Source organism: Schistocerca serialis, chromosome 2 (genome assembly GCF_023864345.2).
Source record: "Schistocerca serialis cubense isolate TAMUIC-IGC-003099 chromosome 2, iqSchSeri2.2, whole genome shotgun sequence".
Taxonomy (NCBI): Eukaryota; Metazoa; Arthropoda; class Insecta; order Orthoptera; family Acrididae; genus Schistocerca; species Schistocerca serialis.
In genome coordinates this window covers 1,035,373,612-1,035,385,456 of record NC_064639.1, presented here as the reverse complement: position 1 = coordinate 1,035,385,456, position 11,845 = coordinate 1,035,373,612, and the positions used below count along the sequence as shown (strand labels likewise).

At 46.5% G+C, this 11,845-nt stretch overlaps 1 pseudogene; it reads right to left on the bottom strand.

Moving 5' to 3' along the window:
* Positions 1–221: 221 nt before the first annotated feature.
* On the bottom strand, positions 222–339 carry LOC126459177 (5S ribosomal RNA; annotated as a pseudogene).
* Positions 340–11,845: the final 11,506 nt, after the last annotated feature.

Below are 11,845 nucleotides of genomic sequence, written 5' to 3'. Positions count from 1 at the left end.
AAACTAAACTAAACTCCTCCCGAACAGGCCGTGAAGGTCCAACGGTACCGACCGGCCGCCGTGTCATGCTCAGACCACAGGAGTCACTGGATATGGATATGGAGAGGCATGTGGTCAGCACACCGCTCTCCCGGTCGTATGTCAGTTTCTGAGACCGCAGCCGCTACTTCTCAATCAAGTAGCTCCTCAGTTTGCCTCACAATGGCTGAGTGCACACGGCTTGCCAGCAGCGCTTGGCAGACCGGATGGTCACCCATCCAAGTGCTAGCCCAGCCCGACAGCGCTTAACTTCGGTGATCTGACGGGAGCCGGTGTTACTACTGTGGCAAGGCCATTGGCAGGGTATAGAATATGGCATCAGTTAATTAATTAATTCGGAATCAGAACTGAAAATAACTCGGAATGATTTACTTGGTATTCTCAATGCTTTAAGTCAATAGCTGAGCGATAAGCTGGATAAACAAGCTAGTAAAATCAATGCGCAAGTAAATGAAACGACCTGCATTACAAGTTAAATAGCCACGACATATGAGAAAATTAAATTATATTCAAGAAAATGGCTCTGAGCACTATGGGACTTAAGTTCTGACGTCATCAGTCCCCTAGAACTTAGAACTACTTAAACCTAACTAACCTAAGGACAGCACACACATCCATGCCCGAGGCAGGATTCGAACCTGCGACCGTAGCGGTCGCGCGGTTCCAGACTGTAGCGCCTAGAACCGCTCGGCCACTCTGGTAAATTATATTCAATACGAAACTATGACAGTTTATATTAATATAAGCATAAACAGTAACAGTGGTAGGCTCCGAATCGATTTGATTCTGATATAGGAAGAATACAGGAAGACATCAAGAGCTGCAGACAAAGAGATAAGCTACGTCATTCGGGCCACAGAAATATTAACGATGCGAATTTTGAACAAAAATAACAGATTATGTCGGAATTGTTCGTTGACTGACTTCTAAATATGAGATTATAATAGACTGCAAACAACGAATACTAATTTGAAGGTCTGAAGATAGGAAAGTAGAAATAAAGATTTTGTTATACGTCTAGATTCTTCAACATTTTTGTTCTTAAAATAGTCGGTTTCTGTTCACGTGAACCACCCTCAGGCCTAATTACACGAGCTACAAGGCTAATTCGCCCAGATTTTCCGGAAAATTTACATGATACATCACAGGATAAAATACTTATCCTGCGACGTAACATGTAAATTTCCCTGATAGTTTGGACACGTTACTCCTGTCGCCGAACAATCAGATCTCAGGATGTTTCAGGTGAACCGAAATTATTCATTACAGAAATAAAAAGTAAAGCAATCTAGAGGGACAAAAAAATATTTGTGTTTGTGGAATTCCTCCGAAAACAATTTTTACAAAGCAGAAGTAGGTTTTGATGAGATAAGTAGAATAGGAAGTCAGCTTTATCTACCTGTTAGAATTATAGTGTTGTCAACCAAAGATGGTTCAAGTAATGATGTGTTAAAAGCCTGAATGTTCCAAACAACATGGAGGAACAATTTCTCCAGATTGTATACAATCATCAAGACATTATATCTGAGTAAAGAGTTAACTTGTATCAAATAGTAGTAAAAACAGCGACGCATTGTCAGCCACGGTGGCCGAGCGGTTCTAGGCGCTTCAGTCTGCAAACACGCGGCTGCTACGGTCACAGGTTCGAATCCTGCCTCGGGCTTGTGTCCTTAGGTTAGATCGGGTTAAGTAGTTCTAAGATACTGATGACCTCAGCTGTTAAGTCCCATAGTGCTTAGAGCCATTTTGAAGCAGCGACGCATTCTCAAAAAAACGGAGACCGATCACAGCTCTAAGTAAACAGCCTGATTTTTTAAAAAAAGTGAAAGATAAATGAAAACGATTTCATCATGTTCGCAATCCCTGCATCTGCCAGGAGGTCAGCTGGTCGTGGCTGTTGACTACCATGCGGGGGGTCTTTGCTTGATTCCCAGCCGGGCCAGAGATTCTTGTCCGCTCGGTGCCTGGGTGTTGCGTTGTCCTCTTGACAATTTCATCATTATCGATGCACAAGTCGCCGAAGCAGTGTAAAATAAAAAGACTTGCACTAGGCGGCCGACGAACCCGGATGGTGTCTCCCGGCCAATAAAGCCGTACCACCATTTAATTTCGTTCCATTTCATACCTTTAATTTCACAAAGTGCTAAAATCTCCGATTTACCGTACCATAGTGAACACCTTCGCTTCAAATTCTATACAACCGAAACGAAGTGAGGTAAAACAGATAATTTAGTACTTCGTTGTGGCATTCCTGTCACCCCAACTGAGAGAAAAAATTACTTATTTGTGCCGATAGAAGAGGAAACCACCTTTCTGTGCCGTCTGTCAGATTTCGTTCTTCAATTAAGAGGGAAATATCTTTGTGCCTTCTGTAATGTTAATGTTTGCACCTCGGTTAGGTGTGAGAGGAGGGTGGCAGTTCCCTTTGTGCAGTTGCTCTTTAGCAGCAATCAATTGTTCTGAGGGACGACTCGTCACTCAGAATTAAGTGGTAACGTCGGGAATTATCCCATAATTAGAGCGAGGCGTTACTTTGTGGGTACCCGCAAGCCCTCGTCTTTCTGTACTCCTCCCCTGCAGCTCTTTCTTCAACGACGTAACCGGCAGGCATACCCCGCTGTCGATGGAAACACCGAAAACGTAAGGCAACTCTCTAAAGAACAAATTAAGAATAAATGGAAGACACGACTTAGAATATCAACAGGATCTGTAAGTAGGGCTTAACATTTTGTTTACACCCTTCTGACTACCACATCCATAGAACATGCTACAGTTTCTACTTCCACATAGCTACCACTTACTGCACGTAACATCATTCTCTTTCATGGAACACGAATTATACATGCAAAAATTCTGCACTATGCGTTCGCTGACACCTCGCAGGTGACTGAATTTTTGAGAGCGGCGAGAGGCGTTGTGTATTGTTCACATATCCATAACGATTCATTTACAGTGTGAACCCGAACTCCAGCGATGTTACGTGAGTGTTTTGGTGTGAAGAACCAACGGTCTGCGGTGGCTCCATACAGAGTAACTGTCTTCTGTTTGATTTATTTCGGTTAATCGGTGTACAATTTAGAAGTATTACCAAGAAGGAACGTATAACTATGGAGTAAGTTTTTTCAGTTCTAGTGCAGTTTTGCTCCGACACTGCGATACACCTGTTAACCGTACCGTAGCTGATCAGTGACTTTTATGTGAATGAGTGGTCAATGTTCTTTCGAACATGTCCGAAAGAACAGACACAATGCGGAGTTCGCAGCTATGATACATCATACACACATCAAAAAAAGTTTTGCATCACCTCGGTTCCGATAGTTCCGGAACGTGTACAGAAAACTGGAATAGAGATCAACATAAACGTCATTTCCGCCCTTTTTGTTGCTCATGAAAACCACACACTGCATGTTGTATCACCATACAGCGAGAGGTGGTGGTCCAAATTTCTGTACACACCGGTATCTCTAATACCCAGCAGCACGACCTCTTGCATTGATGCATGCCTTTATTCGTCGTGGAATACTATCCACAAGTTCATCAAGGCACTGTTGGTCCAGATTGTCCCAGTCCTCAATGGCGATTCGGCGTGGATCCCTCAGAGTGGCTGGTGCATCACGTCGTCCATAAACAGCCCTTTTCAATCTATCCCAGGCATGTTCGATAGGGTTCATGCCTGGCCACTCTAGTCGAGCGATGTCGTTATCGCCGGCCGAAGTGGCCGTGCGGTTAAAGGCGCTGCAGTCTGGAACCGCAAGACCGCTACGGTCGCAGGTTCGAATCCTGCCTCGGGCATGGATGTTTGTGATGTCCTTAGGTTAGTTAGGTTTAACTAGTTCTAAGTTCTAGGGGACTAATGACCTCAGCAGTTGAGTCCCATAGTGCTCAGAGCCATTTGAACCATTTTTTTGATGTCGTTATCCTGAAGGAAGTCATTCACAAGATGTGCACGATAGGGGCGCGAATTGACGAATGCCTCGCCAACATTCTACCGATATGGTTGCACTATCGATTGGGGTATGGCATTCACGTATCGTACAGCCGTTACGGCGCCTTCCATGACCACCAGCGGCGTACGTCGGCCACACGTAATGCCGCCCCAGAGCAGCAGGGAACCTCCACCTTGCTGCACTCGCTCGACAGTTTGTCTAAGACGTTCAGACTGGCCGGTTGCTTCCAAACACGCCTCGGACGATTGTCTGGTTGAAGGCATATGTGACACTCATCGGTGAAGAGAACGTAATGCCAATCCTGAGAGGTCCATTCGGCATGTTGCTGGGCCCATCTGTGTCGTGGTTGCAAAGATGGACCTCGCCATGGACATCGGGAATGACGTTGCACATCATACAGCCTATTGTGTACAGTTTGAGTCGTAACACGACGTCCTGTGGCTGCACGAGAAGCATTATTGAATATGGTGGCGCTGCTGTCAGGGTCCCTCCGAGCCATAATCCGTAGGTAGCGGACATCCACTACAAAAGTATCCTTTGGGCGGCCTGAGCGAGACATGTCATCGACAGTTCCTGTCTCTCTGTATCTCCTCCATGTCCGAAAATACATTGCTTTGGTTCACTCAGAGACGGCTAGACACTTCCCTTGTTGAGAGCCCTTCCTGACACAAAGAAACAATGCGGACTCGATCGAACCGAGATATTGACGATCTAGGGGTGATTTAACTACAGACAACACGATCCTTGTACCTCCTTCCTGGTGGAACGACTGGACCTGTTCGGCTGACGGACCCCTTCCGTCTAATAGGCGCTGCTCAAGCAGGGCTGTTTACATCTTTCGGCGGGTCTAGTGATATCTCTGAACAGTCAAAGGGACTGTGTCTGTGATACAACAACCACAGTCAACGTCCATCTTCAGGAGTTCTGGGAACTGGGGTGATGCAAAACTTTTTTGATGTGTGAATATAAATTAAAGATGGTGGGGCGGGGGTGGGGGGGGGAGGGAGAAAGGAAAAGAAAGGAGAAAGGGATTACTGATGTCAGCGGCGATGACTGAAAATGTGTGCCACAGTGGGATTCTAACCTGAGATCTGATGCTTACTAGGCAGGTGCCTTAACCACTGCGGCACCTGAGCGCCACCTAATCACAGTTCCTGTCCATTCCTCCACGCTCGCTGTTCTGAGATTTCTGCTGAAGGTTGAACATACTTATGCGTCTGCACTGACGAAGGTGGATCCATTGCCCATCCAGGGGAATCAATTATATGAATGCGCAATGTACTCGTACGTTCTTTCGGACACTCTCCAGTCATATAATTGATTCAGGCATGTCCGAAAGAACACACACTACGCATTCATGTAACTGATTCGCCTAGATGGGCAAAGGATCCACCTTCTTCAGTCCAAGTGCACAAGTACATCCCACCTCCTGCAGGAATCTCAGAGCTGCGAGCATAAGGAAATGCTTAGGACCTGCGGACAGGTGGCCCTCAGTGGGAATATGGGTCGCCCGTGAGGCGTGCCGAAATAGTCCTCCCAGTAGCAATACACTCTGTCTCCCGGGTGGTGCAGTGGTTAACGCACCTGTCTAGTAAGCAGGAGACTTCAGGTTCGAATCTCAGTCTAGCACACATTTTCACTCGTCGACGATGATTCCGCATGATGACCCGATGCAGCTTACATCAGTAAGCTCTTCCCTTTCCTTTCTCGGCCATCTTCTTTCAACTTATACGAGGGTGGAGTGAAAAGGTAATGCCTCCACCTTCGTTAACTGGGTTTGGATGGGAATATTTTAATAAATCAAACGCACAAATAATCCTTAGAATGTGATCTTTAATTACCAATATTCACTTTCCCACATCATCACCAGCCAATTGGATACATGTCTCCCAACGATGAACAAGTTTTCTGAAGCTGACACGGAAGGAGTCGACATTCTGTTTCCGCAACCATTGTCTCACAGTTCTCTCAACGTCTTCATCAGAAGCAGAAGGGGTCACCCCAAAGTAGATCCATCAGAGGCTGAAATCAGTTTCTAATGATTTTGTTGATGTGAGTACTGTGCGTCGTTGGGCGAGTAAGTTTAAAGCTGATTCAATGACTGCACGTTGCTTAAATCACATTGACCGACCGTCTGTGCAGGGTTCCATACTTTACACTGTAACAACACAACCGTTCAATGCCAAGGCTTCCCGCCAACTGGAGCTGTAGAGAAGAGGCTACGGAACAAGCCAGTACCTGTCGCATACCAATGCTGCCAACTGTTGAAGAGTTCAGACAACCCTCGTATAATGTATCATAGCTGCGGAATCCGCATTGGTCTGTTCTTTCGGACATGTTCGAAAGAACGTTCAGCACACATTCATATACACTCCTGGAAATGGAAAAAAGAACACATTGACACCGGTGTGTCAGACCCACCATACTTGCTCCGGACACTGCGAGAGGGCTGTACAAGCAATGATCACACGCACGGCACAGCGGACACACCAGGAACCGCGGTGTTGGCCGTCGAATGGCGCTAGCTGCGCAGCATTTGTGCACCGCCGCCGTCAGTGTCAGCCAGTTTGCCGTGGCATACGGAGCTCCATCGCAGTCTTTAACACTGGTAGCATGCCGCGACAGCGTGGACGTGAACCGTATGTGCAGTTGACGGACTTTGAGCGAGGGCGTATAGTGGGCATGCGGGAGACCGGGTGGACGTACCGCCGAATTGCTCAACACGTGGGGCGTGAGGTCTCCACAGTACATCGATGTTGTCGCCAGTGGTCGGCGGAAGGTGCACGTGCCCGTCGACCTGGGACCGGACCGCAGCGACGCACGGATGCACGCCAAGACCGTAGGATCCTATGCAGTGCCGTAGGGGACCGCACCGCCACTTCCCAGCAAATTAGGGACACTGTTGCTCCTGGGGTATCGGCGAGGACCATTCGCAACCGTCTCCATGAAGCTGGGTACGGTCCCGCACACCGTTAGGCCGTCTTCCGCTCACGCCCCAACATCGTGCAGCTCGCCTCCAGTGGTGTCGCGACAGACGTGAATGGAGGGACGAATGGAGACGTGTCGTCTTCAGCGATGAGAGTCGCTTCTGCCTTGGTGCCAATGATGGTCGTATGCGTGTTTGGCGCCGTGCTGGTGAGCGCCACAATCAGGACTGCATACGACCGAGGCACACAGGGCCAACACCCGGCATCATGGTGTGGGGAGCGATCTCCTACACTGGCCGTACACCACTGGTGATCGTCGAGGGGACACTGAATAGTGCACGGTACATCCAAACCGTCATCGAACCCATCGTTCTACCATTCCTAGACCGGCAAGGGAACTTGCTGTTCCAACAGGACAATGCACGTCCGCATGTATCCCGTGCCACCCAACGTGCTCTAGAAGGTGTAAGTCAACTACCCTGGCCAGCAAGATCTCCGGATCTGTCCCCCATTGAGCATGTTTGGGACTGGATGAAGCGTCGTCTCACGCGGTCTGCACGTCCAGCACGAACGCTGGTCCAACTGAGGCGCCAGGTGGAAATGGCATGGCAAGCCGTTCCACAGGACTACATCCAGCATCTCTACGATCGTCTCCATGGGAGAATAGCAGCCTGCATTGCTGCGAAAGGTGGATATACACTGTACTAGTGCCGACATTGTGCATGCTCTGTTGCCTGTGTCTATGTGCCTGTGGTTCTGTCAGTGTGATCATGTGATGTATCTGGCCCCAGGAATGTGTCAATAAAGTTTCCCCTTCCTGGGACAATGAATTCACGGTGTTCTTGTTTCAATTTCCAGGAGTGTAAAAGACACTGTTCGGCTGCGGTACGGTTAACAGGTGTATCGCACTGTGGGAGGAAAATTGCACGGCAACTAAAACATTCTCCATGGTCATATGTTTCTTCTTGTCCATGTCTCTAAGTTGTGCACCGATTAACTGTGAAAGTGTGGCGATATGTGGCCAAAATGGTAAGTGTCGTCCAGGCGTAGTAAAATGGTGCCAGCAATTTGACCACGGCCGCAAAGACGTGGGTGACGCAGGTCGGTAAGGAAGAAAATCGGCATAGAACACAGATGACGACGACCACGCAGTCTACGAACTGATTCGTAGCAGTCACAGGTTTTACAACCATGAGGACGTTCACACAGCGGCTCTTGAATGGGTCCGCGTCCAATGTGTTGATTTCAATCGCCGAGGAACTGAAAAATTGACAGAGACTCGGTGGGTATGTTGAAACGTCCCCTTTGAAAAATTAAGAATGACAGTGCTGGAATAACTCTTACGTTATGTGATACAGAAACAGCTGAGTAAAACTGAGCGTACTCAGACAGTTCTCTCTTTACTTATTCTGATCATCACTAAACTGACACACAATATTTTTTAGCGCAACGCAATCCGATTTTCAATAATCCCTACAAAAGAATGGCCGTGACTAACAATAACCTATACCTTTCATGAATCACTTACCTCACAAAAATCTTCGTTACTCGAACTACTCCGCCGGTCGGAGTGGCCGAGCGGTTCTAGGCACTACAGTCTGGAACCGAGAGACCGCTACGGTCGCAGATTCGAATCCTGCCTCGGGCATGGATGTGTGTGATGTTCTTAGGTTAGTTAGGTTTAAGTAGTTCTAACTTCTAGGGGACTGATGACCTCAGAAGTTAAGTCCCATAGTGCTCAGAGTCATTTTTTTCCGAACTACTGCAATACAACGAGCGCCAATACTGCCAGCTAAATAAAAGATTCTAACTACTGAAGGCACTAACTACTGATAGGCATAGTTAGCAAATGAGAGATTTTGATAGAGAACAAACAATGTATTTACCTTAATAGTGTTCAAAAGTCGTTTTATATATTTATATATATATATATATATATATATATATATATATATATATATGACATACAATTAAACAAATTTTCTTTTTCTGACGGACACCCGTCCAGATCTTCCTTTCTCAAAATTCTGTCATCTCTCTCCCAACATCCACCACTGCTGGCAGCTCACCTCCAACTGTCCAAGGCTAAGCTCTGTTCACATCCAACTGCCCAACGCTACACTAGCGAATAATCCAACAATGAGTCCAGCCAGCCACAGACAGCACACATCGCAGTCAGCGATTTTCATATAGAGCACTACGTGGCGTTACCAACATAAAAACCTAAACAGCCTACTTACAATGTTGAAAGATAGTCGTCAGGTTCCTGTGTCTCTCTGAAGTGTAGTGTAGCATTCCATGTCAGTTACTGGGACTGCCATAATAGAGTGTAATTTACCTTCTCTTCCAAAATCTATGCAACACTATTTATCGTACTATTTCCACTTCTTGAAAGTAAGAGTAAGAGTACTCCGTTCACTTGGCCAGTGTCAGTGCACAAATGTCGTCAGTGGGATGTGTTTAAAAAACATCCAGTTTCGCTATGGAGATACGTACACTGATGAACAGGAAGATCTGGAACGCCTGCTTGAGAGGGGTTTGTTTCACTTTTCGAAAGCAATGCAGCGCCTAGTCTGCGTGGCATGGATTCGACAAGTCATTGGTAGGTTTCCAGAGATATGTGGCACCAGGTGTCCACGTCCACGTCACACAATTCTCTTAAATTACGGGTCGGTAGTGTGTGGACACGGAGTAGGTTCCCAATAGCGTCCCACACATTTTGCATTGGATTGAGTTTAGGCGAATCTGATTGCCGTCAGACCATCGTGAGTTCAGTATCATGTCCTCTAACTAGGGTTCACGGTTCTGATCTTGCGATACGGAGAGTTACCCTGCTGAAAGATACCACCGTCGTTGGAGAAGAATGGTTCAAATGGCTCTGAGCACTATGGACTTAACATCTGAGGTCAACAGTCCCCTAGAACTTAGAAGTACTTAAACCTAATTAATCTAAGGACATCACACACATCAATGCCCGAGACGGGATTCGAACCTGCGACCGTAGCGGTCGCGCGGTTCCAGACTGTAGCGCCTAGAACCGCTCGGCCACCCCGGTCGGCGTTAGCATAGATTTGTCAGTACTAACAGATAAGCAACACTGCTTGAAATAAAGGCTGCAGTCAATGTGTGAAGTACGATGAACGTATCTGTTAGGACAGTGCGGCGAAATTTGGCGTTAATGGGCTAATGACAGCAGACCACCGACTCGAGTGCCTTTGCTAACAACACGACATCGCTTGCCGCCCTCACCTGCAATCGTGACCATATCGGATGGACGCTAGACGTGTGGAAAACCGTGGCCTGGACAGATAAGTCCTGATTTCAGTTGATAAGAACTGATGGTAGTGTTCGAGTGTGGCGCAGACTCCAAGAATCCGTGGACACAAGTTCTCAACAAGGCACCACGCAGGTCGGTAGTGGGTGCATAATAACGTTGGCTGTGTTTGCATGGAATGATCCTATGGTCCAACTAAACTGACTGGAATTGGCTACGTTCGGCTACCTGGAGACCATCTGCAGACGTGCATGGGCTTCATGTTCCCAAGTAACGATGGAATTTTTACGGATGACAGTGCACCATGTCATCGGGCTGCAACTGTTCGCGATTGGTTTTAAGAACATTCTGAACAGTCCTAGCGAATGATATGGGAACTAAAACCGCCCAGCATCGATCACATTCAACATTTATGGAACAATCGAGAGGTCGGTGCTTGCACAAAATCCTGCATCGGCAACACGTTCGCAATTATGGTGCGGCTGCAGAGGCAGCATGGCTTAGATTTCTGGTAAATTTGTGGTAAGGTTCTATGGGACCAAAGTGCTGAGGTGCTCGGTCCCTAGGTTTACACACTAATTAAACTAACTTTCGCTAAGGACAACACATATACCCATGCCCGAGGGGATAAAAATATAGCCGGCCGGAGTGGCCGAGCGATTCTAGGCGCTTCAGTCTGAAACCGCGCGACCGCTACGGTCGCAGGTTCGAATCCTGCTTCAGGCATGGATGTGTGTGATGTCCTTAGGTTAGTTAGGTTTAAGTAATTCTAAGTTCTAGGGGACTGATGACCTCAGACGTTAAGCCCCATAGTACTCAGAGCCATTTTTTTGATAAAAATATATGACCAGGCTGGGAATAAAGCAAGGACCCCCGCGTCGTAGTCAATAGCCGAGAGGAGCTGACCACCTGGCAGATGCACGGGTTGCGAACATAATAAATTTGCTTCCATTTATCTTTTACTTTTTTTAAAATCAAGCTGTTTACTTAGCGCTGTGATCGGTCCACGTTTGTTTGAGAATGCGTAGCTGTTTTTACTGCTATTTGATACAAGTTAAATCTTTACTCAGATATAATGTCTTTATCATTGTGTACAATTCGGGAGAAATTCATCGTCCATGGGGTTTGCAACATTCAGCCTTTTTACACATCATATCCTGAACCATCTTCGGTTGATATCACTGTAGTTCGAACAGGTAGATAAAGCTGACTCCCTGTTCTACTTATTTCATCAAAACCTACTTCTGCTTTGTAAAAATTGTTTTCGGAGGAATTACGCAAACACAAAGATTTTCTTGTCTAACTTTTTATTTTTGTGATGAATAATTTCGGTTCACCTGAAACATCCTGAGATCTGATTGTTTGGTGACAAGAGTAAGACGTCCACAATATCAGGCAAATTTACATGTTACGTCACAGGAATAAGTGTTTTATGCTGTGACGTATTTCCAGAAAATCTGGGTGAATTATCCCTGTAACCGACGTAATCAGACGTGAGGGTGGCTCAGGTGGACAGATATCGACTATTTTAAGAACAAAAATGTTGAAGAATCTAGACGTACACAAAAAGTTTATTTCTATTTTCCTGTCTTCAGAATTTCAAATTAGTATTCGTAGTTACGTATAAGAATTATTACATCCCTACTGTCACTTATGGT